This window comes from Canis aureus, chromosome 2 (genome assembly GCF_053574225.1).
Source record: "Canis aureus isolate CA01 chromosome 2, VMU_Caureus_v.1.0, whole genome shotgun sequence".
Lineage (NCBI taxonomy): Eukaryota > Metazoa > Chordata > Mammalia > Carnivora > Canidae > Canis > Canis aureus.
Window position 1 is genome coordinate 49,739,501 of NC_135612.1, and position 6,525 is coordinate 49,746,025.

At 40.6% G+C, this 6,525-nt stretch overlaps 1 long non-coding RNA gene across 2 annotated transcripts; it reads right to left on the bottom strand.

The window, feature by feature from the left end:
• Positions 1-369: 369 nt before the first annotated feature.
• LOC144297330 (uncharacterized) lies at positions 370-6,022 on the bottom strand. 2 transcript variants are annotated; one of them, XR_013364371.1, is made up of 3 exons: positions 3,874-6,022; positions 3,639-3,703; positions 370-3,006 (listed from the first exon to the last, which is right to left on the bottom strand). It is a non-coding gene; the product is annotated as an uncharacterized LOC144297330 (long non-coding RNA). The 2 variants fall into 2 exon arrangements; XR_013364367.1 differs by having other exon boundaries at positions 3,639-6,022.
• Between the last annotated feature and the right edge of the window lie 503 nt (positions 6,023-6,525).

Genomic DNA, 6,525 nt, shown 5'->3' on the forward strand with positions numbered 1-6,525 from the left:
AAATAAAGAATTTTTAAAAAAGATTTTATTCACTTATTTGAGAGAGAGAGAGAGTGAGAGATGGGGGGTGGGGAGGAGGGCAGAGGCAGAAGGACAGGGACAAGCCTGGATGCCTCCCATGACCCTGAGATCATGACACACACACCCACACACAGTATTATTATATTGGTAAATCCAATAGATAAACTCTCCTTAAGAGCAGTGCCACTTTAAGACCAAGATTATTGGGGTCATTCAAATCCATCCCAAGGGTGGTAATAATTAATAATAAAAAGAGCAGTTAACATTCATGGAGTTCTTATGCCAACTCTCAGGGACATGCTTCCCAGACATTATTTTATCTAATAAATACATTTAATAGTCATTGAATATGTGCATTTAATCTTTATTTAATAATATGGTTGAGATGTATTAAACAAAACTGAAAAATAGAAGAGTTATTACTTTCCCATTCTACTGGTAAAGAAACCGAGGCTTAGAGAGATAAAGTAACTTGCTTCTCTATCAGTCACAAGTTGTCTAGCCAAGGTAAGTTAGTAAGCGACAACGCCAGGATGCTGACCCAGTTCTGTCTGAAGATGAAGGAGTTAGAAGTCTGGGAGTTAAAGGAGGGACAGTCACTGATGTCCTTAAACATGTCCTGGATGCCTGACTGCTTCGTGGATACCGAGTTTTTCCTGATAGAAATCAGTTAGTACAATACGCAATCCTGCGGAGTTCCTTTGCTTTCCTAGCCTGAAGCAGTGAGAAGAATCAAGACTAGTGGTTGTTCAGCAGCACTGAGCTGGCTGTTGGCTTAAGGAAATTCAGCAAGAGCATCATGCCATCAGTGGTTCAAGGTCAGATGAATTTTCTGTTACTTTCCTTCTTTCTCCTCTTCCAATCCTGGAGACCTGTCTGGATTGGAGGGACCCCCGCACCCCCCCCCAACTGTGTACCAGGAACCCATCACAGCTGTCTGTGAATGGGTGAGTGAGCTTGGCCACCAGAAGACAGGTCACTGACTTTGTGCCAACAGCCTTTTGTTTGCCAAACACCAAGACGCCCAAATGTCTAGACCTCAGGACATCAGATTATTCATAAAAACTACCTTTTATTTCTCATTTGTTATTATAAAAATGTCATAAATATAAATATTATTTGTTATAATGAATACTCTCTTAATCATAGCTACAGTAATAAGAACTATCGTTTATTAAATGCGTTCGATGCATCAGGTACAAGTATTTTTATTTAATCTCCACATCACTCATCATAGTAGATATTTTATTTCCCTCTAGAGGCTCAGAAGACTTAAAATCTTGTGTCCAAGGTCACTCCGTGACAGGGCTGGAGCACCCAAATGTATGTCCTTACCCACATAAATTCTGCCTCCAGTGCACTGGGTAGCAATCCCTTAGCTCCAGGCTGAGGTCAGAGGTATATGTTTATCAGTGATATCAGTGTCTGCCATCTACATTCCCGCCTAGCTGCAGGTAATAAAGATCACCCATCTATTTTATTAAACTGAATATATTAACATTATTTGAACAGCCATTATCAGTGCTCTGATACAGAGACAGCCTCAGGGGTTATTGACATGCATAGAGTTCTTTGCCTCTGTGCTAAACCATGCCACATTGACATGCTTTTGTAAATTTAATTTTTTAAAGCTCCTATGCGCGTTTTTATCATTTTTCCACCTCCTTCTTCACTGTTAGGTTGTAAGTAGCCACACACATCTTGCGGATGTCCTTATGACTGCTTCAAGGGCAGCGCTATTGACATTTGGGGTAGATAATTCTTGTTTATGTTGGTGGAGGGGGTTGTCCTGTGTGTCTTATGATATTATCATCTTCTGGATGCCAATAACAGCTCTCCCTTCCTCCCTAGTCATGGCCATAAAAAATGTCCCCAGACATCACCAAATGTCCCCTAGTGAGGGGAGAGGCAAAATCACCCCTAGTTAAGAACCATTATTCTAATAGAACATCCACATCCCACCACACACACACACACACACACACTGCACTTCTAATTTGTTCCTTCTCACTGCTACTTAAAGGAAGAATCAGCAAACCAAGCTTACTAGACAGAAACACAAAATTAAATTAAGTAAGCTCTGAGTGATATGGCAAGGAAATCACTGTGAGTAAAAGGCGTGAGCTTTAGCCCATGAAGTTAGTGACATGTTTTTTGTTCTGAGACCTATTTTATTTTATCTACATCTTATATTTCCAGCATCTTCTGAAGAGAATAGGTCCTCAGGTAAGTCCCCACATAAAAGAAAATTTTCTATACATGCCACTCTCGTGATCATGCCATGCTCCTGTCATATTACTTGAATACTCAGTCTGCAAAGCAAATTATTATCTATAAATCCCCACTTACCCTACAATAGATAAATTCTATACTTTTTCTTGCCCCTGAATCAATAATTGTATTAATTTTTTAAAAACTAGGAGGTGCCTGGCTGGCTTAGTCAATGGAGCATGTGACTCTTGATCTCAGAGTTGTGAGTTCAAGCCTCATATTGGCTACAGAGATTACTTAAAAATCTTTTTAAAATTATTTTAACTGGTTAAAATGTGACTGTAAGGTATATGATCCCTTCTCATGTATCTGCCCATGCACCTGTAAGAGCTAATACTTCCTTGATTCTTGTTGGCACAGATATCTTTTCCTGTTCAAATTCAGAATCTCAGATAGGCTTGCTTTGAGGATGATGATCTCCACCATTTAGAAACTTGCTGCCAATTGCATTTTCAGCTACTAACAGTGGCATTCCAAAAGAATTGATTTCTCTCTCGTAGGAATGGTCAATTTTTTCCTGCTCTTCAGATGTCATCTTGTAGAAAAATGAAACCACTGGGAGTCATTTATATATGCAGTTGTTTGTACTCTTTAGTTGTCTGGGGTTCCTGACTGGGAAGTCAATCCTTACCAACAATACTGATGGAATTGCTGGGTCACAGGATACCCGCAACTTCAACTTCAAGATACGACACCAGTTTGTTCTCCAAATGGCTAAAGCAATAAAAAATTCCAATAGCAGTGTTTTAGAGGTGAGACTACTTCTTTCACAAAAGGGCATTCATTTATACTAATAATATTTGCAAATACATTGACATTTGACATTCTTTACAATCCATGGAGGATGTTTTACCCCTCCAAAGACTTTGTTGACAGATAGATATGCTTCATGTGGGATGGGACCACTCTGTTGAGGAGATAGCATGTTGGTCAATCAATGATTTGTGAGAAAACTTGACCTTCCCTCTGAGGTCATCCAAATGACCTCCCCTTCTTGCCACTCACTGCTAGTTGAAAAGTGACTTTGGAGGAGATTAACTCTTGAATTTTTCCAGAATTCAAAATCATTTCCTTGAGTCATGACTATACCTATAGTAGAAATGATTGAGTGACCACCAAAGATGAGTGACCGCCTCCGTGGAGTAGAATTGTTTCGGAGAAGTGACTATCCAGTAGGCATGATATTCCCAGGCCCAGCTTCTAGGCAGGACTCATGCTCACCGATGAGATATGAGCAAAAGTGATGTTATCTTGGGAAGCCAAAATGATCAAGAAATATGTGTGTCTTCCACACCACACAAGCTCCCTCCCCACACCATTGGCTGAATGAAAAGAACCTTACATACCTAGTGGAGGGCAGAGCCACAAGAGAGAAGGAGCCTGGATCCTGAATTGCCTCATGGAAAGCTTCCTAAGCAGTTTAGACAGGGAATTGAGAAATATATTTTTATTGTGTTAATCCACTGAGAATTGGTGTTAATCCAATCCAGCAGCTAATACTACCCAAATTAATGCAGCTAAAGTAGACTTTTTATTTGAACAAATTTGAATTCCCCCGTTGTTATAAAGAAATATACATACATATTTGTAGCTCTCAGGTTCACAGATGCAGGAGCCAAGAGCCACACATCTTCATTAAGCCAGCATCTTCTTGGTATTTATTCAAAGGAGCTGAAAACATGTTCACCCAAAAGCACACATGGATGCTTATGGAAGTTTTATTCATAATTGTCAAAACCAGGAAGTGACCAAGGAGTCCTTCAGCTGGCAACTGGATAAGTAAACTGTGGTGCATCTGGACAATGGAAAATTGTTCAGCAATAAAAAGGTATGAGCTATTACTCCATGAAAAGACATGGAGGAAACTTAAGTGCATATCACTAAATGAAAGCAGCCAACCTGAGAAGATCTGTGTACTGCATGATTCCAACTACATGACATTCTGGAAAAGACAAAGCCATGGAGTCAGTAAAAGTATCAGTGGTTTCCAAGGGTTAAGAGGTGGGGAAGGGATAAAAGTCAGAGTGTAATGGATGTTTAGGGCAGTGAAACTACTCTGTATGACACTATAATGGTAGATGAGTGTCATTATACACATGTCCAAACCCACAATGTGTCCAACACCAGGAATGAACCCTAATTTTGGATGATAGTAATATGTCAATGTAGGTTTATCAGCTGTAACAAATGTATCTCTGGTGGAGGAGGCTGATAATAGGGAAGCTATGCATATGTGGGGTAGAGGGTATATGGGAAGGAATTCTCTGTACCTTCCTGTTTTCCAATGAACCTAAAATTGCTTTAAAAAATAAAGCCTGGAGCACCTGGGTGGCTCAGTGGTCAAGTGCCTGCCTTTGGCTCAGGTCATGATCCCAGGGTCCTGGGATTGAGTCCCACATTGTGCTCCCCACAGGGAGCCTGCTTCTCCCTCTGCCTATGTCTCTGCCTCTCTCTGTGTGTCTCTCATGAATAAATAAAATATTTTATTTAAAAATAGATCAATAAATAAATAAATAAACCCTATTTTAGAAAACTGAACTGGGGGAAAAAAGGTTAGATCTTTGGATTTTCTCTTAAACCCCTTTGGACTCAAAGCCATTAGACCATGAGAACAGTGAAACCACTGGTCCAATGCTCAGTACATTATAGACATTTAAATGTCAATTTTCCTCATTTACTCAGTTTCTAATCTCTAAGTGAATGATGCATGCTACTCAGACACTATGCATCATAGAGACATAATCAAATGGAAAGAATATAGTCACCAACCACTTGATCAAAAGTAAGAACAGAAAAAGGAAGCCTGCATGCAGAGAAAACAAAGAAATTTCTCTAGGCTACAAGTAAGCAGAAACACTGTCTGCTCTCAACTGGTTCTGCTGTTGTCCTTAGGGTATGGTTACTGTAAGAATTTGATATTGTTTTGATCTTTTTAGAATCCTTTTTTTTTTTTTAAGTAAGCTCCACACCCAGCATGGAGCTCAGCACAGGGCTTGAACTCATGACCCTGAGATCAAGAACTGAGCTGAGATCAAGAGTCAGATGCCTAACCGACTGAGCCACCCCGGTGCCCTTTATAAGAAACCTTTTAAGGAAAGAAGATATACTTTTACATTACCTTGTGGATTTTATTTTATGCTCATCACTTTAAAATTGATAGTACAGGTTTCCCAATTTCTCCAAAAACAATTCTTATAAAGATGCCACAGTACTCCCTACTTCTTCTTTAGGGGATGGCTCTATTCCTGACCAATATGCCAGCAGAATAGAGTATGTTTGTTAATCTTTATCATTTTTGCTATATGCAAAAGTAATGCACACACTTTATAAAAATAAATTCAGACAACAGAGAAGTGCAAAAAAATAGGGGGAAATGGAATCATATTGTACACACAGTTTAGCAACCTGCTTTCTGGACGAGACTATTTATCTTGGGTATCTCTTCATGAATGCCTTTTCCACGGTGGGCACCCTTGATACATTTAAAGACCTGAGATCTGGCTTTAGTGACAGGAGTCAGCAACTGGTATACATCCAGCATTTCTTTTTTTTTTTTTTTTTTTTTTTAATTTTTATTTATTTATGATAGTCACACAGAGAGAGAGAGAGAGAGAGAGAGAGGCAGAGACACAGGCAGAGGGAGAAGCAGGCTCCATGCACCGGGAGCCCGACGTGGGATTCGATCCCGGGTCTCCAGGATCGCGCCCTGGGCCAAAGGCAGGCGACAAACCGCTGCACCACCCAGGGATCCCCATCCAGCATTTCTTCAGCACTATCTGCCTCCTGATTCCTGCCCATTTCGTGTGAGTGTGGACAGAAGCAGCCAGGCCCAAGGAACTCATCTGTGCAAAGATGCACCCAAAGACGGGTATTCCAACCTTGGGTCACAGCTGGCTGTCCTACAAGGGCCTCTTTGAAGCAGGAACCTGCCAGCAAATACTGCCAGAGAGAAGACGCTAATTATTTGAGCATGGTGGTAACCATTCACATGCAAAAAAGCCATCTATTGTGGAGTTTCTAGCTGTATCACCCAAAGACCTGAGAAGTAAACAGGCAGCAAGACTGAGCCCCAGCCATGGGCAGGATGTACAGGGGTGAAGTTGTCTCCTGCACACACAGTGGTCTTATAACTTTGCTTGGATCACAACAAGTACATACATAGAGGTGATCTCTGCAGCATGCTGAGATGAGATACAAGAGCTGCTCTCAGATCACTATGTTCCATTCCCCCTT